Source organism: Bombina bombina, chromosome 5 (assembly GCF_027579735.1).
Source record: "Bombina bombina isolate aBomBom1 chromosome 5, aBomBom1.pri, whole genome shotgun sequence".
In the NCBI taxonomy this organism is placed as follows: Eukaryota; Metazoa; Chordata; class Amphibia; order Anura; family Bombinatoridae; genus Bombina; species Bombina bombina.
In genome coordinates, this window is record NC_069503.1 from 726,633,255 (window position 1) to 726,656,540 (window position 23,286).

The 23,286-nt window shown below is 39.8% G+C and overlaps 1 protein-coding gene across 5 annotated transcripts in view; it reads right to left on the reverse strand.

The window, feature by feature from the left end:
- Positions 1-23,286, reverse strand: part of ATXN1 (ataxin 1) — a 759,530-nt gene that overhangs the window by 649,406 nt on the left and 86,838 nt on the right. For 2 of the 5 annotated variants that reach the window (XM_053714767.1, XM_053714769.1), the window contains exon 2: positions 4,591-4,630. The exons of the other annotated variants lie outside the window; for them this stretch is intronic. The gene's annotated coding sequence lies outside the window, so the exon portion shown is untranslated. The remainder of the gene's footprint in view (positions 1-4,590; positions 4,631-23,286) is intronic. 5 annotated transcript variants of the gene reach the window in all.

The window sequence follows — 23,286 nt, forward strand, 5'->3', positions numbered from 1 at the left end:
TACAGCCGTCGGGAGTAAAGTAAAAACAACAACAGCACCTACTGAGCCAAGAGTCTCCTCATCCCCAGTGTCTGCTATTGCTGCCATTAATAAACGATCCCCCTAGCAATAGGCAAATGTGTCTTGTCCCACAAATGTATTTTAAAGTGCCATCTATTTTTTCTGCAATGTGTCCCAGAAAAAAATAAAGTTAGAACTTACCTTAAGACTTCTGCCAGGCAGCACGGCAGCTCACTAGGTTTGAGAGGCCAGTTCTCTCACATGGACCAGAGGATAAAACCAAACACTGAATAATCTTACACAGGCTTGCACGGATAGGGCAGCAATAATACATGGGAGGCGCAGTGAGGATTGTACCCCACAAGTTTCTATTGCTTGAAAGCCACCACTGCTCTACTGAAGAGACTGATATGGACTACGGCTGCACCCTAGGGCAAAGCAGAACAATCTTGCACTGCTGAAAAATAATAAAATCTTGCTTGAAGAATCTTCTTTTCCAACACCTAACTTTACCACTTCCTTGCTCTAACATAGGCAAAGAGAATGACTGGGGTTGGAGGGAAGGGAGATGATATTTAACAGCTTTGCTGTGGTGCTCTTTGCCGTCTCCTGCTGGGCAGGAGCGATATTCCCAATAGTAATTAGATAATCCATGGACTCACTGTGTCATTTGAAAGAAAATGTAGACAGACACACAGCATTATAGTTTATGAAGAGCATTAAAATGGAGAGGAAGATAACTAGTATAGTGCCTCAGAGATCAGTGCTGGGTCCTGTTTTTAAATATATTTGTACATAGGGGTTTCAAGCATATGCATGTTTATATATTTAAAGGAACAGTCAACTCCACATTTTTTATTGTTTAAAAAGATAGATAATCCCTTTATTACCCATTCCCCAGTTTTGCATTACCAACACGGTTTTTACCTCTCTGATTACCTTGTATCTAAGCCTCTTCTGACAGCCCCCTTATCACATGGCTATTTATTTATTATATATTGACTTGCATTTTAGCCAATTAGTGATGTGTCGTGCACAACTCTAGGAGTGAGCACAATATTATTTATATGGCCCACATGAATTAGCCGTCTCTTGTTGTGAAAAACTAATATAAAAGCAGGCTGCTTGTAGTGACTAAGAAACAGGCAGAATTTAGGGGTTTGAATGTTATAAAGCATATTCATATAACAATGTCAGTTGTGCAAAGCTGGAGAACGGGTAATAAAGGCGTTATCTATCTTTTTATACAATAACAATTTTAGTGTAGACTGTCCCTTTAAATGTTTATTCCAAGGTTATTGCAACTTAGGAAAGCTTGCTACCTGATGTAACAAACATTGACAGCAGCCATTTAAGGCAGTTCTTTCACACTGAGTACCCAGCTGTTAGTGCTGCCAATACGACTGAAGATTGTGTTAAGCCAGTTTGTTAGGTTACACCTTAGCAGATAAAACTAAGATGTCTTGTTCATTATTATAAAGTTGTTAAAAAGTCAATTCAATAAGTAATTATATGTGTCAACTGTTTTGCATTTTACAAAAAAAAACGCACAATTTGAAAATAACTTTTTCATAACCTGAGACAGCAATGTATTTACTTTTTATAATGCTACCACCTGTCTGCTTACTAGTTAGTGAATTATAACTGTAATAGTAAAATGAAAATGTATGTGTGTGTATGTATGTAAGTAAGTATGTGTGTGTGTATATATATATATATATATATATATACACACACACATACACAGTATATAATGTATGTATTCTTACCTGATAAATTATTCTTTTTCTTGGTAGAGTCTACAAAATCCTATTCTTACACATGAGAATACATCACCTGGCCACCAGGAGGAGGCAAAGAAACCCCAAACAGAGCATTCAACTATCCCTCCCAGTAGTTCAAACCAAGGACAGGAAAAAGAGAGATAAAAGGGGAATAAAGGTACCAACTAGACTGTCACAACTACCAACAAAGAAAATAATTTGTAAGAATAAATTATTTTCTTTCTAATGGTAGTGAAAGTCTACGAAATCCTATTCTTACAAAGAATGTAGTGTGGGGGAACAAAAGGCAATGCAGTTCCTAGTTACCACCAGGCACTATCGTATGAAAACCTTTATCTCAGAATGATCTAAGCCACAGTCTTGAAGGCCCAAGACGTGAGCTGAACGAGTAGAGAGAACAGAAATACGAGCTGCCTCTGAGTAAGCTGCATACAAATAATACTCCAACCAGAAATATAAGAACATCAGAGCCCAGATTAGGACAAAGAGACAGAACAACAATTACCTGATTTATGCTAGCAGTTAAAACCACTTAGATAGAAAATCCAGATTCTTCCGAAGTACTGCCTAATCCTGGTTAAAAACCAGAGAATGGAAATCGCACTGAAGAGTAGACAAATCCGAAACTCTTCAAACAGAAAATAACACTTCCCATGAGAGAGATCTATATATCAAAAGCTGAAATGAAACGTGATGAGGTCCATTTTTGAAAATTTACACCAATATGTGATCTTGTTGAAGATCTCCTGGGTTAGCGAACACTCATCTGGTGAAAAGTTGACTGCATATGTAATCTGCCTCTCAGTTCACCATACCTGGGAAGTAAAAGAGCTGATGTCAGACATTGATGGCGCTACGCCCATTCTAGTATGGGAGCAACTACCTGGTTTGCTAACAAACCATGAATTCCTTCATGCCACCGTAGAAATGTTGACTGATTAAAATCAAATTGCTCTATACTGCCCGTCAAGCCAGATAGACTTGCATCCGTGGCAATAAATTCCCAAGATGAGTGCAGAAACGTATACCCTAAGAAAGGGATTGGAAGACATCCACCAATAGAGAGAACTCCTGGCAAACAAACTCAAGTTATCACCTGAGCCAGGGTATGATATGAGGTCATAAATGAAGGTGAGCAAAATTTGTATTGTTTTCGAATGCAGATACAATAAGACCTACTACTTCTATGCATTGTGCTATAGAAAACTAATAGTATACTGGATAACTCGACAGACTGGTTAAAATTATACTCTGTGCTGTACTGTCAGGAAAATTATCATAACCATCGTTTCCAGAATAAATCCTAGGAAGTTCACTCTCATACTAGGAACAAGAGAGCTTGTTCCTAGATTCACCTCACAGCCATGAGTCTAAAGAGACCAAAGTAACTTCTCAGTGAAATTGGCCGTTAAATAAAAGATTGAGCTTCAACCACAAAGCAAGTCTGACTACTGCAAGAAAAGCCTTCAGTACCTCTGAAGAGATACCGGAAACTGAGGCCAAACGAAAAGTAGGGTTGATAATAGGAAATGCTTATCCAGAAAAACAAACCTGCTGTACTAATATGATCTTGCTGAAAACAGAATGTGAAAGTACGCATCCCTCAAATCTATTGCAGATATGATTGCCCCTGCAGAACAAGAGGAAGAATTTATCTGATTGTCTACATATTGAGCGAAGGAACCCTCTGACTGCATAGGCAATTATAGTAGAAGAATACATACTGCAGTAGATACTTGACAGGAGCTGTCTAATTGCGTAGGAGGACAACCATATGTGTCCCACAAGGCATATATTTGTTTGAGACATTACATCTCATAAATCAATGCTTGCTGGGTTATAGCTTTGCTCACCAAGCTATATAGCAGTTGTGTCCTCGGGGGGAAAATCAGGCTGGTCCCCAAAAAATCCCTTTTGTCACCAATGACACAGCCACAGACCAACCAAACATTGGATATATGTTAGGGAGTAATAAAGAAAAAATAAAAGTAACAAATGTGGACTTGGTCATCTGGAGACTCTGTGTCCCCATGGTACAGATTATCATTTCAGAAAGCAGAGAGACACAGCTTAAGAGAAAAAAAAAATCATATCTAAAGGCTGAATACCTTCTAAAAACTGGAACGCTCCATTCATCGGTGACTCACCACCTCCAGCTGCGACCTCACTGTACTTAAAAAAACGAGTTGTCTGCTCTGTGCTACATTATTGCGCTGTCCGATGCTGAGGTTAACCAGTGCGCTCCATGTGTTGCTAGCAAGTGCGCAAGGAGGCCCAATTCTGGAAGTGGGAGGAGAGCGCACCAAGATGATTCTGTGGTGGGAAAAACTATTAACCTAACCAGCACAGTACGATTATCGAGTTACTCCCTGGTGTATCCCCTGTTATCATCCGGATCGATTGTGAGGTACTGAGGTGCCATAAAGTCCCAGTGTATGTGGAGGGATAGCAGGGATCTTGCAGAAGGACCACTCTGTTGCCTAGTCGCACTCCTATTAGAGTCCTGTAGTAAAACACTTAAACACTGACACTGCTAGTTCCAGATACACAGAGTCTTGTACATTTAGACTAGCTGGCAAATTATTAGGAAACGGATAAGGATTCTAAACCTCCATCATCCCAATAAATTAATATGCCCCGTGGTCTCCTACCTCCTATCATGGTTAGTAGCCTAATTTATAAGAAGGGTTACCGTTCAAGGAGTCATAAAGTGCACTACTGTATGAAGCACTAACAATCTCACCCCTTTAGAAAAGGCATCTAGCCTGTATGAGGGAGTGACAGGATAAATATAAAATGTACTTACCCATTTGCTGCATCAGTCAGTGTCAGGAACCATGCCAGTCCTGTCAATAAAAAAAAACAGTGTAACTAACACTGCAGAATTGTAAGGGGGTATAACAGTAACTCACTGGAGGAGGCTTGGGAACTTCCCTGCAACACCAACTGGTGGAACCAATACTTTACTGAGAGATGTATATGGTCATATTAAATACTCCACTGACCCTTTCTTGAAAGAAACAATCCATTGAGGGTACATTAAAATTAAACCTTGCAGAGCACCTCTAATATGTGCCTTCTTCATAGATGAGGCAAAGAACTATGGGGAGGGTAGAGGAAGTGGGAGGGATAGTTGAATGCTCTGTTTGGGGTGTCTTTGCCTCCTCCTCGTGGCTAGGTGATGTATTCCCATATGTAAGAAAAGGATTTCGTAAACTCTCCCTACCATTAGAAAGAAAATACAAAAAACACTTTTTGAATTCCCCATAAATGTTAAATTGTACACAGTCAAAACATTTCTGAATATACTTTCAATAGTTGTTTTTCTATTTTTCTATCCCCTTTTCCTGTAGTTTACTTTGAAAATTGTATATTTTTCTATTATTTTAGCACTTACATCAACAGCTGACAAGTAGAGGGACAGCAGACACATGTGGCCCTCAAAGGCTTTCAATGTGGCACCATCCTGTCCACCAGAGTTGGAAAAAAAAAGTCTTATTTCTACTCCCAAAAAACAAATACCTTCTGTGTTCAATTATCTTTTCAATTTAGTACTTACATCAATTGTCAGTGTTTTACATACATCTTTCTTGCAATATAGTTCTGTAAACATTTTAAAAATAAATTATAAAGAAATAGATACATAAAACAGCATTTAGGGTTGCGTTATCAAGTAGTACAAATATGTGATTACATTAATCTGGCATGTTTGCTATTAATTAAATTGATAGAAAACTGAAAATGTTGATCATCCATATAAAAGAGCACAATTTAAACATCTTTTCTGCATGAAGACAAAAAAGTTTATTTTGATTTTCAAGCTCTTAGGGAGTGCAGCTAGGCCATAAAGTTATATTAAACACTAAATACATTTCATGCACCCCCTCTAATAATGGGTGCCGCCATTTTGGAACCTAGATTTCATTGTAGGTATCTGCAGGAAAGTTATTACATCATGAGTGCAAACACGTCAGCACTGAAATGCAGAGAGGGAGGTGGGGAATAACCTCAATACTATTGAAACACAATTTTTTTTCTTTCATGATTTATAAAGAGCATGAAATTTAAACAACTTTCTAATTTACTTATATTATCTAACTTGCTTCATTTTCTTGATATAATTTGCTGAAAAGCATATCTAGATAGGCTCAGTAGATGCTGATTGGTGGCTGCCCACAGATGCCTCGTGTGATTGGCTCACTCATGTTCATTGCTTTTTCTTCAACAAAGAAAATCTAAAGAATGCAGCAAATTATATAATAGAGGTAAATTGGAAAGTTGTTTAAAATTAAATTCTCTACCTGAATCATGAAAGAAATATTTTGGGTGTAGTGTCCGTTTAATGTCCCATTATGGCCTGATTGCTCACTGGCTGATAAGCAGATCTACAGTTTTGTTTTTTTTACGGATTAGTGACACACCTCACAAGCATACAAACTATAAACATTTTTCTCAGAACAGAAAAATCGTTTTACAAACACCTAATTACATTTTTAAAATATCGTGCCCCTTGAAAAAAAAAAAACCCTCTCAAATATAAACACTCTTACTCTTTTTTGATCCTGTAAAATATGTATGAGGCCAATTTCCTTTTCACGTCAAAATTAATAGAAACAAGTCAGGTAGAGAAAAAAGTTATTGCTTCAGAATGAAATTTGTGCTACCAACATATAATGCACAAGGTGAATCTTGGTACTTAGAAACACACAGTAGATAGTTGTGCAGACACTGGCACCGATACTTGTATGAGTAAACAAAGTTATAAATATTACTCCAGTCATGGAAAGATAAAATGTGTTGCTGTTATCTCATAGCTGGATGGAAGATGACCATAACAACCAAGATTCAAAGCACTAAGGAACTAAGCACGCCAAGAAATACTGACTCCTTACCTGGTTACATCTCCAGCGGGGTTGTTCTTAATACATATTTAAAGGAATATTTTAGACAAAAGTTTTATATTACGCATGTGAAAGAACAGCGTTTATAAATCTGGTGAATACTTTTTGACCTGATAATGTGTTAATTAAACCCAGTTTAAATGGAAACTAATACTGCAGCATTGGTTTGTGCTTTCTACTATTCCTCATTGGCTGATAAGGAAAACTGCCTCTGCTTTATTTTGTCTTTGAGTTTATTGCATAAAAATATATTTACAAAGAGAACAAAAATATCTAATTTCTAGAACTTATTTAATCATTTCTTTATATTTTAGAGCAGTGCTTTCCAAACTGTGTGTCGGGACACACTAGTGTGTCAGCAGCAGTGTGTAGGTGTGTCCCTGCTTCAGCACAATTTTTTTTTAATGTTTTTTTTTGGGGTTTCTGACTTTCCGCCTGCCTGCTACGCATATCACATGGTTGACACATGATTGATACCTAGGGGGGCACAGATCATCTTAACCTATTGGCGCAGCTCAGTGGGAACTGAAACTATTCCCATTGGCGGCACATTGGCTCCTGACTGCACATGTAGTCTCCTTAATTGGCTCGTGACTGCATGTGTAGTCAGGGAGTGGGAGAGCAGTGTGTTTGCAGCGTGGGCAGTAGTCAATCGGACTCACCGAGCTCTGAGGGAGGCAACTTAAATGCTGAGCTGAAGTCAGTGGGTATTTTTTTGCAACTAGCTCCCAGTAGTGCATTGCTGCTCCTGCTCTTGATATATGGATAGGAAGTGGAAGCTTAAGAAATGCTTGATGATGAAATGCGAGTGTCTTTATCTAATATTCCACCAAATATTCAGAAATTGTGTTCATCCCATCAACCTAATACATCCCATTAAAATATCAAGTAGCTATTGGTGTTATTAAACTTTTTTAATTCTTGCACATACTTACATACTGTTACTTGTAAATACATTTCATTATTATATAATTCATGTATGTGTCCGTATCTCTTAAAACAAGTTAGTTTAACCTCCTTTTTGCTAGTACAACTGAATTACTGTGTCGCGAAATGATGTAGGTGTAAAAAGTGTGTCACCAACATGAAAAGTTTGGAAAGCTCTGTTTTAGAGACTCTTGCTGTATAGAATGTTGTGTATCTAAATGGCAATCAAATATTGACCAAAAAGTTGACCTATATGCATTCATCTGTGTGTATATTATATATAATAATAGTAAATAATACATGTAGTAAATTAGATACATGCACCAGTTAATTCTTCTTTAAAACTGAGTACCACATGAGTGACATTTCGTAATGGTACTGTGATGTAACATCTCAGGCGTGACATACAACAACAAAAAAAATCTGGCGTGAAAAGCCGTCTAGGAATCTGAAAGACTACTATGCATGTTGACAGAGTTAATAGCTAGAGTGTCTGTCTGTAGTGTGACATACACAATTTTGTGCTTTATAATTTCCTTTAACATTCAATTTAAAAAGGGATGTTAAACTGTTTACCTCTTTCATAACCACTGCAAAGACAAAAATTGAGTAATTACTCCTTAGCACGCAGCGCTACATTATTCTGATACATGTCTCAATGCACAAAAAAATATGTTACTAAGTAAACTATGACCTATGCTTAAGTTTATAAAGCTTCAAGACTTTAGGGATCACAGACCAATTACATCTACATGCTACAGTTATGACTGCAATGTTCCACGCTATGCTTTTTAAGTGCAAAACATTAACAATCTTAAAGCTACAGACTAAGATATAATTAATGTACTCATTTAACGCCTTTACCGTGAATTTCAGAGAAGCACTTTTCCAAAGTACAGGTAAATGTTTTGCATTTTTGCTATCTCTCAGTTTAAACAGAAATAGGGCCTTAGTTTTTATTTACCTATCAATAACTATATATATATATATATATATATATATATATATATATATATATATATTTTAAGTAGACAACCGAAGATGTTGATCTAAACCCATTTTGGTATATTTGATGCCACTATTTGGCCACTAAATACAATAATATAAACAAAATGATTAACTTCTTCGCAAAAAACTTTGGGTTTCTCATTGAAATTATTTACATACAATTACTGCAGTCATAAGACAAATTGTTGTAAAAGTTTCTTTAGGATCCCCTTTGCTCAGAAATAGCAGACATGCATGGCTTTGCCATTGGTTTTTGGCAATTAGAAAGTTGCTAATTGTAGTGCATTCCACACCTCTACCGGCAGGGGTTAATTAGTTAGCTGTTATGGGTGAAATGTATTGTAGTGCAGTGATTACCCTCCCACCTGAAACCTACCACTCCCAGAGAGCTCTCTTTCCTCCCCACTCCCTCTGGTCACAGTCATCTTCCACCATCTTAGGTACTGGCAGCCAGTCTGTCAGTATGCAATTAGGGTTTTGTTTTTTAAATTTATTTTCTGTAGTATAGGGATCGCCCCACAACATCCCACCTCCCTGATGCCTCAGCAATGGCTCCCCCCCCCCACTGTACCTCCATATTTGTTACTTTTGTTACTGGCAATGTGCAGACTGCGGGGGGGGGGGGTTGTGTTTATTCATTGATTTATTAGTTTTTTATGTTGGACATAGGTACTTCGTCAACACAGTACACTGGGCAAAGAACTGTGTGATGCAGTACCTATGTCCAATTGGCACAAGGGGTTAAAAGGCATTTTACTAAGTATAAAGCATGCTCATCACTTTTTTATGCATTTGCTTTACTTTTCGTAATAAAAAAGTAAGTATTGTAAAAGTAAATAAATACCAGTGTTACTTGTGAAATGTGATTTATTCAACTAACCAAGGGCTTCATTACATATGCGGTGTCGCCTGCAAAAGCTTGCGCCACTGTTTTTTTACGAAATTTTGGTACTACATATACGGCGTAGCATACAAGTTACACGCGTATATTTCACCTGTCGGCCGTATTTTTTTCTCCCGTAGATTAACATAGAACAGCCGCACAATTTGGTATCCAATATACAGCGTAAGGACTAATTCAGAAAATCTACTCCATTCTCATCTCGCCACACATTACAGGCGCAGCAACCCTTGCACTGACTAAAAAACCAACTTAACACCCTGGAAGCCTTAACAAACACATACATTTAAGCCGCATCTCAAATAGTTAAAGGGACAGTATACTATGAGATTTGTTTTTTTAAGCTTTGTGTATTTGAAATAGCTGATTTTGTATTTTGAAGCCATAACCTAATCAAATGCATGGAGCTTGTAGGTATAATCATATTTCATTACTTTATCACATTGTGTACATATACTTGCGTATTTACTTTATATTCTTAAAACAATCACCAACACTTGGAGAGAACAATGGGCAATCATAATTGTATTACCTTTATCTCTTTAGAACCCATTGGGAGTGTAATTTATTCTACTGTTAACACAGCTTGGCATTGATGTTACAAAAGCTTGGCATTGATGCTATAGAGGGGACCTGTTTGCCCTACCCTTTTGTTCCAGCTTTTTTATTTGGTTTTAATAAATGTATCTTTTATTAAATTTTAACCTGGAACTGCTGCTGATCATTTCTACTATACACACCATCATATTCATACCTCTGGGATTGCCCTTGCCTGTTGTGGGGACCTGTGATATCACCTGCTTGCACCTACTGACTTGCTGGAGCTGATCACCTGGATCATCCACTTTTCCAGTTCCTGGAGCGGGCCTTCTGGATTGTACCTGGAGACATACTGGCTGTTTCAGCAAGCTGGGTTGCTGGTAAGTACCCAGCAGGGACGTGCACTCATAGGAGGCAGGGGTGGCAGTGCCTACCCTGCCATATGTGGCCAAAGCTTAATTAAATTTTAATTAAAACATAAAAAAAAAGTCCAAAAAAATATATTTCCCCCACCATGTAATGCTATGGAGAGGCAGGTACAGGAACGCTTCTCTCCATTGCAGTACATGGGTCAAAGGAAAAGCTGTGCTGCAGCGCCACCTGTGTTCTGCCAATATATTAGCAGCAACAATTGGGACCAATAGGAGGCACTCCTCTTGATGCCTCCTAGCAAGTGAAGGATATATAGATTAATCAGGAGGATGCAGTGAGCAGGGTCATGTGACACAACTGGAAGCTGAGGTAACCTAAGAACAGATGACACCAAGCAGAAGAGTAAAGTAGTATTCTACATCTCTTGTGATTCACAAATTGTGTTCAGATACAGTTCATTAACAGGGGGGGGCAGTAAGTGAGCATAACCCAATACTGACAGGAAGCCAAAGGGTCAATTCAAATTTAAATCCATAATTTAAAACCCAGAGTTTGTAGTTAAGTATGCAGTGTCCACATTATTTAAAATTAAGTTTTTGACATTGAATATTGCTAAGCCTCCCTTTTTAATGGTTATTTTATTTAATTTGGTACAAACTCCATATATATATATATGTTATGTCTGTTCAGTTAGAGGATGCAGTATCTATTTTTATTTTTCTCTGTGTCTCCATTTATTTAAAGACTGCTGTTAACTTGTAATTCACAAATCAATTGAAAGCTGTTGCATTGTGTTTTTAATATGTGCTGCTTTTATACAAGTTTATATTAATTAAAAGGAGATAATGAGTCATTTAAAAAATATACAAGGAGTGCAGAATTATTAGGCAAATGAGTATTTTGACCACATCATCCTCTTTATGCATGTTGTCTTACTCCAAGCTGTATAGGCTCGAAAGCCTACTACCAATTAAGCATATTAGGTGATGTGCATCTCTGTAATGAGAAGGGGTGTGGTCTAATGACATCAACACCCTATATCAGGTGTGCATAATTATTAGGCAACTTCCTTTCCTTTGGCAAAATGGGTCAAAAGAAGGACTTGACAGGCTCAGAAAAGTAAAAAATAGTGAGATATCTTGCAGAGGGATGCAGCACTCTTAAAATTGCAAAGCTTCTGAAGTGTGATCATCGAACAATCAAGCGTTTCATTCAAAATAGTCAACAGGGTCGCAAGAAGCGTATGGAAAAACCAAGGCGCAAAATAACTGCCCATGAACTGAGAAAAGTCAAGCGTGCAGCTGCCAAGATGCCACTTGCCACCAGTTTGGCCATATTTCAGAGCTGCAACATCACTGGAGTGCCCAAAAGCACAAGGTGTGCAATACTCAGAGACATGGCCAAGGTAAGAAAGGCTGAAAGACGACCACCACTGAACAAGACACACAAGCTGAAACGTCAAGACTGGGCCAAGAAATATCTCAAGACTGATTTTTCTAAGGTTTTATGGACTGATGAAATGAGAGTGAGAGTCTTGATGGGCCAGATGGATGGGCCCGTGGCTGGATTGGTAAAGGGCAGAGAGCTCCAGTCCAACTCAGACGCCAGCAAGGTGGAGGTGGAGTACTGGTTTGGGCTGGTATCATCAAAGATGAGCTTGTGGGGCCTTTTCGGGTTGAGGATGGAGTCAAGCTCAACTCCCAGTCCTACTGCCAGTTTCTGGAAGACACCTTCTTCAAGCAGTGGTACAGGAAGAAGTCTGCATCCTTCAAGAAAAACATGATTTTCATGCAGGACAATGCTCCATCACACGCGTCCAAGTACTCCACAGCGTGGCTGGCAAGAAAGGGTATAAAAGAAGAAAATCTAATGACATGGCCTCCTTGTTCACCTGATCTGAACCCCATTGAGAACCTGTGGTCCATCATCAAATGTGAGATTTACAAGGAGGGAAAACAGTACACCTCTCTGAACAGTGTCTGGGAGGCTGTGGTTGCTGCTGCATGCAATGTTGATGGTGAACAGATCAAAACACTGACAGAATCCATGGATGGCAGGCTTTTGAGTGTCCTTGCAAAGAAAGGTGGCTATATTGGTCACTGATTTGTTTTTGTTTTGTTTTTGAATGTCAGAAATGTATATTTGTGAATGTTGAGATGTTATATTGGTTTCACTGGTAAAAATAAATAATTGAAATGGGTATATATTTGTTTTTTTGTTAAGTTGCCTAATAATTATGCACAGTAATAGTCACCTGCACACACAGATATCCCCCTAAAATAGCTATAACTAAAAACAAACTAAAAACTACTTCCAAAACTATTCAGCTTTGATATTAATGAGTTTTTTGGGTTCATTGAGAACATAGTTGTTGTTCAATAATAAAATTAATCCTCAAAAATACAACTTGCCTAATAATTCTGCACTCCCTGTATGTAATTATTGCAGTTAAATGTTTTTAGAAATAATGCCACTGTAAAATAACTGGTTAAACACATAGTCAAAGGGAGACATTTAAAATTAAACTTTCATGATTGAGGTAGAGCATGCTATTTTAATAGACTTTTCTAGTTATTTATATTTTGAGAATTAGCATCAACTGTTACTGGCCCCATGTCAGCAAATCAAATTAGTTTTTGAAAGGAACATAAAAGTCATAATTACATTTCCATCATTCAGATAGAAATTGCACAAAAAAATAGACTTTCTATTTTACTTTTATTTTTATGTACTTCATTCTTTTGGTATCCTTTGTTGAAGAGCATACCTAAGAGGGATGTGCACATGCGTTTCTTGAACACCATATTGCAGCAGCTTTGTTGGCAGTATTGATAACTTGTCCTTGTGTAAAACTTGTATGGTAAATTTATTTCTATTTTTACAATACAGTAGTGAGTAGAGAAGAGATTGTGTATCATTCTAATTGCTTAGTAACTGGCACCGTGCCACAGAATTGTGTGAGTGTGTATGTGAGCAGAGTGTGTGTGGGTGTCGGTGAGCAGAGTGTGTGTGCTTTATTCTCAAGGTAATCAATACATTTCCGATGAGCTGGTGCTTTAGAGCAGTGTTTCTCAGCAATGGTCCTCAAGTACCCCCAACAGGCCAGGTTTTCATTATAGCTGAATCAGGGCACAGGTGAAGTAATCAGCTGATCAGTAACTCAGTGGTTACTAACTTGCTCTCACCCATCACCTGATTATGTCACCTGTGCACTGGTTCAGCTATCATTTAAACCTGCCCTGTTGGGGGTACTTGCGGCCCTCTGTACATGTGCTTCTCCAGCGTATCATATCGAGTGCCTCACCAGCCTCTGACCTCACTGCACGTCACTGGTACCCAGTCCGTGCCTAATAGCACTGTCTGAGTGCTCCTACAGAATGTGAGTACCCTGTTATGGGTTTTCTTTTTCCCATTCATCTGTTTATACTGGTACACACATAGCGCCTCTCCTGGATGTGCCTACTCTCTGGGGCTCTCGGGCATCTTCCCTCCCATCATCCCTTCTGGCTCTCCCTCTCACCACTCCACTTACTCCCTGACGGGGACCCCACTGCTCCTCCTGTCCTCTCCAATACTCCTCTCCCCTCCTCCCTACCATCCTCACACTAAATCTCACACTCCCAGTTCAATCACACACAATCACAACCAAACACTAAGCCTATCACACTGTAAAATTCAAATAAAATATGTGTGAGGTGTTAGAAAAAAAAGGGTGGTGTATTTGTATATGTATGTATGCAATGTGTGCAATATGTAAGAATATGTGTAAGTGTACAAGCTTACTCAACAACAATGCGACCTAACTAACTCATTGCCCCTCTCTCTCTACTCCAGTGTAGTGTGTTATAGCTCAACGAACAATCCAAACACACTGAAGAAAATGGCGGCTGCGCATGGATTCATATATGAATTTGAATGTCTTAATTACGTGTCGCATTTTTATTTGAATTCCGGGCATGTTAACCTAATTTGCATAAAACTATTCTTTATTGACACTTTCCGTGGACACAAGACTGGCGTAAGTTACTTGCGACGACTAAAATGTGTATTTGCGCACATTTCAGAAGATCGCCAGTTTGTCCTACTTACGCCAGTCTAGCATCTAACGGGGCAGTATATGAAATACCCCGATGTGCAAGGTGAAATTACGGGCAGCGCGGGTTTCAACGCTTGAACCAAAGCCTGCGCCGTATACGTAATGGAGCCCCAGAGATGCAAAAATATCACTAAAGTTACTTGTTCACTTAATGTTATATAAAAAAGAAAATTCTAAATTTTTACTTCTCTGTTCTAATTTCTTACTAGTCTGGGACTGGTGTGCTAGTGGAAATTTCCAGCCATGCTGAGAACATATTCACTGATGTAACATCACATGAAAAAAGTGTTTTGCATTGGATAAAACAAAAACTTGTGCCTTATCTAAATAATTGGAAATATTAACATACTCTAAAAAGTAAAATAGATACTGCTAGTAAGCCCTGCTAGCAAATATCCTAATCACTAATACATAAAACAGATCAGCTGGTTCATGCCAAATATTATACTATACATAAAATTAGTATGCTCATATGCTATGTTTGAAAAAGGTGCAATATTAAAGCGATGGTAAAGTTCATTGCTCTGCACAATAGCATTAGAGGTATCATCAAAAATAGAGCAGAAAAACAAGGGAAAAGTCACTTAGATAGAGAGTAACCACGGTGAAGTGTGTCAATCCACTTGAGAGCAGTGTGTTAGTCAGCTAGCTCCCAAAATCACAATGTGTGTAATGTTTGGAAATTCACAGGATTGAATGACCAGGTCCAGTGAGTATTCCCTACCTCAAACTTAGACCGGTGAGGTTCATATACCTCCGCTGGATGCACAAATATAAAAATGCAAACACACTAGATGTCTAGTGAATATAATGAATATATATATGCCAAGAGTCCACAACTCATACCTGTGTGCTGCTGGATCCTGAGCGACAGTCCATTGTGGTAGAATATCAGTCCTCCTTATTATGTATTGGACATGTAATTCAATCGGTATCCAGCTCCTGCGGTAAACCTGAGTGAACTCTGACGGCTGCGGTGGGTAGCTCCTCCTTCCGTTTGTATCCCAGGTGAAGGGCGTGATAATGCGGTCAGGTTGAATTGGTGCAATACCTTGCTGCTGTGCTACACTATGGGCCGGTCAAATGCGAACAAGGAATGAAAAAAGGAGCACAAGCAGCGGTTTCAATGCACATAACATTTATTTACAAATGCCAAACATAGCGCCATGGCGCTCAAAGTGAAGAAAAGAAAAACAACACGTTTGTCAAACAGAACAAAATCGTGAGAGGGGATAACACACCCCGGGGTAAATACTGACAAAAATCAATAGGACTAGCTTAAAGAAACAGGTATACGCGTTTCAGCTTACAGCCTTACTCATTACCTGACTAAAACACAATGAGGTGAACTTAAAAACAGTAGCTAGTCATCCTATTGGTAGATGGGAACACTCCCATTAGTTAATCCTCCAATGGAACGATTGGATTGTGTAGCTATGATCAACTAGGACAGCAAGGAAATATGCACTGTTTACGGCTCACAGTGAAACGTATGGAACAAGAATAGAAATGTAAATAAATAAACAAATAAACATAAACTTGAATATAAATATAAACAGTTCTAATGCATTATATGTAGCATAAATCTAATAAATATAGACAATTTAGATTAGCAAACATGACATAATAATTGTTGATATACTCAATTCCGACCAGAGAGAGTATAAAGGAACCCCGGACCCAGCCGAAAACATTTGAGTTGCTGGGAAACTGCTCCATCGTTGCTGAAACAAAAATACAAATATACAGGTGGTTTAAGCACAGAATAAATGTCGTTTGCAACCAGATTGTACAACTTATATAAATATTGAGCTATAGTGACCAGACCCTAGGCATACTATACATACATTATAATTATGCCAATAGTGCTATTAGCCTGAAAAAACACAGGGAGGTTCCAGCGGCGATTGGCCTCCCTTGTAGATGATGGTGTGGAGTTGGGCTTTATTGATGCCAAGACACGGGACTATCTCTTAGTGTCTAATCCCACCATCCCCACATTTAATCACCTACCCAAGGTCCATAAATCCACTGAAAATATACAGGGGAGGCCAATCGTGAGTGGCATTGGATCCCTGCTGGAGCACCTGTCAGAGTGGCTGGACCATGTCTTGCAGCCAATGGTGAGTGCTCTATGGAGCTTTCTCTCAGATACAAAGCATGTACTCAATCTCCTTTCAAGAGTAGTCTGGAGCAAACACTATGTTTGGCTGACAGCTGATGTCAAATCGCTATACACCTCCATTCCACACGTAAAGGGGTTACAAGCCATCCGGTTTTTCTTAGAAAAACAATACGGACTAAATTCAAACTTTGTGAACTTTGTGGTGGAAGTTACCAACTTCCTTCTTAACCATAACTACTTTGAAAATAACTGTTTATATTTATATTCAAGTTTATGTTTATTTGTTTATTTATTTACATTTCTATTCTTGTTCCATACGTTTCACTGTGAGCCGTAAACAGTGCATATTTCCTTGCTGTCCTAGTTGATCATAGCTACACAATCCAATCGTTCCATTGGAGGATTAACTAATGGGAGTGTTCCCATCTACCAATAGGATGACTAGCTACTGTTTTTAAGTTCACCTCATTGTGTTTTAGTCAGGTAATGAGTAAGGCTGTAAGCTGAAACGCGTATACCTGTTTCTTTAAGCTAGTCCTATTGATTTTTGTCAGTATTTACCCCGGGGTGTGTTATCCCCTCTCACGATTTTGTTCTGTTTGACAAACGTGTTGTTTTTCTTTTCTTCACTTTGAGCGCCATGGCGCTATGTTTGGCATTTGTAAATAAATGTTATGTGCATTGAAACCGCTGCTTGTGCTCCTTTTTTCATTCCTTGTTATCATCAAAAATAAACATCACTTTCATTACTGATTTTTTTTTAAACTGCCATTCACGATTTTTTTAAAACTGCCTAATAAACCTATTATTGCTGATACTGTCATTGTATTTGGGATACCACTCCTTCACCCGGCGTCGAAAAAAGTCATTTGGAAGTAATGCACATGTGCTTCTTTTCACCCTGATCCCACTGCAACTGGATGCCTACATAGAGAGCGGGTGGAACCGCTCTACATCACAGGTAGTCGAAAGCCGGAACTTTAAAGGGACACTGAACCCAAAAAATTTATTGCGTGATTCAGATAGAGCATGCAATTTTAAGCAACTTTCTAATTTACTCCTATTATCAAATGCTCTTCATTCTCTTGGTATCTTTATTTGAAATGCAAGAATGTAAGTTTAGATGCAGCCCATTTTTGGTGAATAACCTGGGTTATTTTTGCTGACTGGTGGATAAATTCATCCACCAATAAAAAAACATAATTTATGCATAGGGTGCAGTGGTGACTGTAGTTTAATTAAATTTTAGACCTGCCTTAAAATGACAGGGCGGGCCGTGGACTGGATACACTACAAGAGAAATAAATTTATCAGGTAAGCATAAATTATGTTTTCTCTTGTTAAGTGTATCCAGTCCACGGATCATCCATTACTTATGGGATACCAATACCAAAGCTAAAGTACACGGATGATGGGAGGGACAAGGCAGGGATTAAGCGGAAGGAACCACTGCCTGAAGAACCTTTCTCCCAAAAACAGCCTCCGAAGAAGCAAAAGTATCAAATTTGTAAAATTTTGAAAAAGTGTGAAGCGAAGACCAAGTCGCGGCCTTGCAAATCTGTTCAACAGAGGCCTCATTTTTAAAGGCCCAGATGGAAGCCACAGCTCTAGTAGAATGAGCTGTAATTCTTTCAGGGGGCTGCTGTCCAGCAGTCTCATAGGCTAGGCGTATAATACTCCGAAGCCAAAAGGAAAGAGAGGTTGACGAAGCTTTTTGACCTCTCCTCTGTCCAGAATAAACGACAAACAGGGAAGATGTTTGACGAAAATCTTTAGTAGCTTGTAAGTAAAACTTCAAGGCACGGACTACGTCCAGATTATGTAAAAGACGTTCCTTCTTTGAAGAAGGATTAGGACACAATGATGGAACAACAATCTCTTGATTGATATTCTTGTTAGAAACCACCTTATGTAAAAACCCAGGTTTGGTACGCAGAACTACCTTATCTGCATGAAAAATCAGATAAGGAGAATCACATTGTAAGGCAGATAGCTCAGTGACTCTCCGAGCCGAGGAAATAGCCATCAAAAACAGAACTTTCCAAGATAAAAGTTTAATATCAATGGAATGAAGGGGTTCAAACGGAACTCCTTGAAGAACTTTAAGAACCAAGTTTAAGCTCCATGGGGGAGCAACAGGTTTAAACACAGGCTTAATTCTAACCAAAGCCTTACAAAATGCCTGGACGTCTGGAACTTCTGCCAGACGCTTGTGCAAAAGAATAGACAGAGCAGAAATCTGTCCCTTTAAGGAACTAGCTGATAATCCTTTGTCCAAACCCTCTTGGAGAAAGGACAATATCCTAGGAATCCTAACCTTACTCCATGAGTAATTCTTGGATTCACACCAGTAAAGGTATGTACGCCATATCTTGTGATAGATTTTCCTGGTAACAGGCTTTCGTGCCTGTATTAAAGTATCAATGACTGACTCGGAGAAGCCACGCTTTGATAGAATCAAGCGTTCAATCTCCATGCAGTCAGTCTCAGAGAAATTAGATTTGGATGATTGAAAGGACCTTGTATTAGAAGGTCCTGTCTTAGAGGCAGAGTCCATGGTGGAAAGGATGACATGTCCACTAGGTATGCATACCAGGTCCTGCGTGGCCACGCAGGTGATATTAGAATCACTGATGCTCTCTCCTGTTTGATTTTGGCAATCAATCGAGGGAGCAGAGGAAACGGTGGAAACACATAAGCCAGGTTGAAGAACCAAGGCGCTGCTAGAGCATCTTTCAGCGTCGCTTCTGGGTCCCTGGACCTGGATCCGTAACAAGGAAGCTTGGCGTTCTGGCGAGACGCCATGAGATCCAACTCTGGTTTGCCCCAACAATGAATCAATTGAGCAAACACCTCCGGATGGAGTTCCCACTCCCCCGGGTGAAAAGTCTGACGACTTAGAAAATCCGCCTCCCAGTTCTCCACGCCTGGGATATGGATTGCTGACAGGTGGCAAGAGTGAGTCTCTGCCCAGCGAATTATTTTTGAGACTTCTAACATCGTTAGGGAACTCCTAGTTCCCCCTTGATGGTTGATGTAAGCCACAGTCGTGATATTGTCCGACTGAAATCTGATGAACCTCAGTGTTGCTGAGGCCAAGCCAGAAGAGCATTGAATATTGCTCTTAACTCCAGAATATTTATCGGAAGGAGTTTCTCCTCCTGAGTCCACGATCCCTGTGCCTTCAGGGAGATCCAGACTGCACCCCAACCTAGAAGGCTGGCATCTGTTGTTACAATTGTCCAATCTGGCCTGCAAAGGTCATACCCTCAGACAGGTGGACCCGAGACAACCACCAGAGAAGAGAATCTCTGGTCTCTTGATCCAGATTTAGCAGAGGGGACAAATCTGTGTAATCCCCATTCCACTGACTTAGCATGCATAATTGCAGCGGTCTGAGATGTAGGCGCGCAAATGGCACTATGTCCATTGCCGCTACCATTAAGCCGATCACCTCCATACACTGAGCCACCGAAGGGTGCGGAATGGAATGAAGAATACGGCAAGCATTTAGAAGCTTTGATAACCTGGACTCCGTCAGGTAAATTTTCATCTCTACAGAATCTATAAGAGTCCCTAAGAAGGAGACTCTTGTGAGTGGGGATAGAGAACTCTTTTCCTCGTTCACTTTCCACCCGTGCGATCTCAGAAATGCCAGAACTATCTCTGTATGAGACTTGGCAATTTGAAAGCTTGACGCCTGTATCAGGATGTCGTCTAGATACGGAGCCACCGCTATGCCTCGCGGTCTTAGAACCGCCAGAAGTGAGCCCAGAACCTTCGTAAAGATTCTCAGGGCTGTAGTTAACCCGAAGGGAAGAGCTAAAAATTGGTAATGCCTGTCTAGAAAGGCAAACCTTAGGAACCAATGATGATCTTTGTGAATCGGTATGTGAAGGTAGGCATCCTTTAAGTCCACTGTGGTCATGTACTGACCCTCTTGGATCATGGGTAGGATGGTCCGAATAGTTTCCATTTTGAAAGATGGAACTCTGAGGAATTTGTTTAAGATCTTTAGATCCAAAATTGGTCTGAAGGTTCCCTCTTTTTTGGGAACCACAAACAGATTTGAATAAAAACCCTGTCCTTGTTCCGTCCGCGGAACTGGATGGATCACTCCCATTACTAGGAGGTCTTGCACACAGCGTAGGAATGCCTCTTTCTTTATCTGATTTGCAGATAACCTTGAAAGATGAAATCTCCCTTGTGGAGGGGAAGCTTTGAAGTCCAGAAGATATCCCTGAGGTATGATCTCCAACGCCCAGGGATCCTGAACATCTCTTGCCCACGCCTGGGCGAAGAGAAAAAGTCTGCCCCCTACTAGATCCGTCGCCGGATAGGGGGCCGTTCCTTCATGCTGTCTTAGAGGCAGCAGCAGGCTTTCTGGCCTGCTTGCCTTTGTTCCAGGACTGGTTAGGTTTCCAGGCCTGCTTAGATTGAGCAAAAGTTCCCTCTTGTCTTGAAGCGGAGGAAGTTGATGCTGCACCTGCCTTGGAATTTCGAAAGGCACGAAAATTAGACTGTTTGGCCTTTGATTTGGCCCTGTCCTGAGGAAGGGTATGACCCTTACCTCCAGTAATGTCAGCAATAATTTCTTTCAAACCAGGCTGAATAAGGTCTGCCCCTTGAAAGGAATGTTGAGTAATTTAGACTTTGAAGACACATCAGCTGACCAGGATTTGAGCCATAGCGCCCTACGCGCCTGGATGGCGAATCCGGAATTTTTAGCCGTTAGTTTAGTCAAATGAACAATGGCATCAGAAACAAATGAGTTAGCTAGCTTAAGAGTTCTAAGCTTGTCAACAATTTCAGTCAATGGAGCTGTATGGATGGCCTCTTCCAGGGCCTCAAACCAGAATGCCGCCGCAGCAGTGACAGGCGCAATGCATGCAAGGGGCTGTAAAATAAAACCTTGTTGAATAAACATTTTCTTAAGGTAACCCTCCAATTTTTTATCCATTGGATCTGAAAAACATAATTTATGCTTACCTGATAAATTCCTTTCTTCTGTTGTGTGATCAGTCCACGGGTCATCATTACTTCTGGGATATAACTCCTCCCCAACAGGAAATGCAAGAGGATTCACCCAGCAGAGCTGCATATAGCTCCTCCCCTCTACGTCAGTCCCAGTCATTCGACCAAGAATCAACGAGAAAGGAGTAACCAAGGGTGAAGTGGTGACTGGAGTATAATTTAAAAGATATTTACCTGCCTTAAAACAGGGCGGGCCGTGGACTGATCACACAACAGAAGAAAGGAATTTATCAGGTAAGCATAAATTATGTTTTCTTCTGTTATGTGTGATCAGTCCACGGGTCATCATTACTTCTGGGATACCAATACCAAAGCAAAAGTACACGGATGACGGGAGGGATAGGCAGGCTCATTATACAGAAGGAACCACTGCCTGAAGAACCTTTCTCCCAAAAATAGCCTCCGAAGAAGCAAAAGTGTCAAATTTGTAAAATTTGGAAAAAGTATGAAGCGAAGACCAAGTTGCAGCCTTGCAAATCTGTTCAACAGAGGCCTCATTCTTAAAGGCCCAAGTGGAAGCCACAGCTCTAGTGGAGTGAGCTGTAATTCTTTCAGGAGGCTGCTGTCCAGCAGTCTCATAGGCTAAACGTATTATGCTACGAAGCCAAAAAGAGAGAGAGGTAGCAGAAGCTTTTTGACCTCTCCTCTGTCCAGAGTAAACGACAAACAAGGAAGAAGTTTGGCGAAAATCTTTAGTTGCCTGCAAGTAGAACTTGAGGGCACGAACTACATCCAGATTGTGTAAAAGACGTTCCTTCTTTGAAGAAGGATTTGGACACAAGGATGGGACAACAATCTCTTGATTGATGTTCCTATTAGTGACTACCTTAGGTAAGAACCCAGGTTTAGTACGCAGAACTACCTTGTCTGAGTGAAAAATCAGATAAGGGGAATCACAATGTAAGGCTGATAACTCAGAGACTCTTCGAGCCGAGGAAATAGCCATTAAAAACAGAACTTTCCAAGATAACATTTTTATATCAATGGAATGAAGGGGTTCAAACGGAACACCCTGTAAAACGTTAAGAACTAAGTTTAAACTCCATGGTGGAGCAACAGCTTTAAACACAGGCTTGATCCTAGCTAAAGCCTGACAAAAGGACTGGACGTCTGGATTTTCTGACAGACGTCTGTGTAACAAAATGGACAGAGCTGAAATCTGTCCCTTTAATGAACTAGCTGATAAACCCTTTTCTAAACCTTCTTGTAGAAAAGACAATATCCTAGCGATCCTAACCTTACTCCAGGAGTAACCTTTGGATTCGCACCAGTATAGGTATTTCCGCCATATTTTATGGTAAATCCTTCTGGTAACAGGCTTCCTAGCCTGAATCAGGGTATCAATAACCGACTCAGAAAAACCACGTTTTGATAAAATCAAGCGTTCAATTTCCAAGCAGTCAGCTTCAGAGAAGTTAGATTTTGATGTTTGAATGGACCCTGTATCAGAAGGTCCTGTCTTAGAGGTAGAGACCAAGGCGGACAGAATGACATGTCCACTAGATCTGCATACCAAGTCCTGCGTGGCCAAGCAGGTGCTATTAGAATTACTGATGCTCTCTCCTGTTTGATTTTGGCAATCAATCGAGGAAGCAGCG